This window comes from Acyrthosiphon pisum, unplaced genomic scaffold, assembly GCF_005508785.2.
Source record: "Acyrthosiphon pisum isolate AL4f unplaced genomic scaffold, pea_aphid_22Mar2018_4r6ur Scaffold_1894;HRSCAF=2400, whole genome shotgun sequence".
Taxonomy (NCBI): domain Eukaryota; kingdom Metazoa; phylum Arthropoda; class Insecta; order Hemiptera; family Aphididae; genus Acyrthosiphon; species Acyrthosiphon pisum.
The window spans coordinates 1-1141 of NW_021768149.1; the positions used below are offsets into that span (position 1 = coordinate 1).

The following is a 1141-nucleotide window of genomic DNA, read 5'->3' on the forward strand; positions in this document are numbered from 1 at the left end:
GATACTATGCTAAGAGATCCCAAGCGTGAAACTCGCAAAAGCAAGACACCAATTTGATTATTATATGCAAAAAATAAATTTATTTAATAAACAAAACAATATAATATTATATTATACGATGTGTTTCTAATATAGTAATATCATAAAAAACATTGATAACAATATTCACTGAGAATATAATAATCATAATATTATGCTACGATAATATACAGCTGATTACCAGATGAAACTATTATTTTTTTTTTTTGCTGCATGTGATGAGATTATTCTAATGATTATGGTTGTAGATAACGACGAAGGTAAACACGTCGTGTTGTAGATATATGTATAATAAATAATATCTTAACCCATGATGTTTATACCGTATTTATGATTAGATAATATAATATGAAAATATAATATTATGTACTTTCTATCAAATAAAAACGTAATTAATTGGTGTTAGGAATTCAATACTTCTGTCAAATCGTAAGATCAAACACTAACTGAATCAAATAACGCAGACTATAATTATTACTATTCTTAATGATCCGAGGTAACGTTCAATTAAATAAAAAATAAAAAATAGATTATTGAATAAAAAAAGTTTTATTAAAAAAAAAACAATAATTATACATATGCATTTTTTTTACTATTTTTTTTATACTATTAGATCTTGTAAAATCATATCAGACATTGCGTTAAAATGGAATTGTAATATTTCATGTAAAAATGATGTGTCATCGTTTTGTAGATGCGAATAATAGCTAAAGTCATAATTTTGAATATATTGGTTTGTAAATTCATTCCTTTGACAAGTTATGGGAAGACCACGAACATCATTTTTAATAAGATCATAAGCTGTGTTAAATGTAGCCTCGTAACTGGGCAAACGTTTCTGCTTCTCTACAATATATAAATCTACCAGATTCTGAATTTGTCTAAGCCGTCCAAAGTCAATGCTTGTAAGACTAATGTAATTGTCGTTTATATGCAAGGTAAGTAATTAAACTATGTTTAACATTGATTGAATATGATAAATTATCGGTTATCTTTACACGTCTACATCTTGTATTTAGGTTATTAATAATCGAATTGTAATTAGATTCAGACATCAATGTAAACCATTCTTCTAAACTATAATGTGATAATTTTCTTTGAA

The 1141-nt window shown here is 25.3% G+C and overlaps 1 long non-coding RNA gene across 1 annotated transcript; it reads left to right on the forward strand.

Moving 5' to 3' along the window:
• Positions 1-6: 6 nt before the first annotated feature.
• On the forward strand, positions 7-900 carry LOC115034645. The gene is made up of 2 exons (XR_003839978.1): positions 7-535; positions 734-900. It is a non-coding gene; the product is annotated as an uncharacterized LOC115034645 (long non-coding RNA).
• Positions 901-1141: the final 241 nt, after the last annotated feature.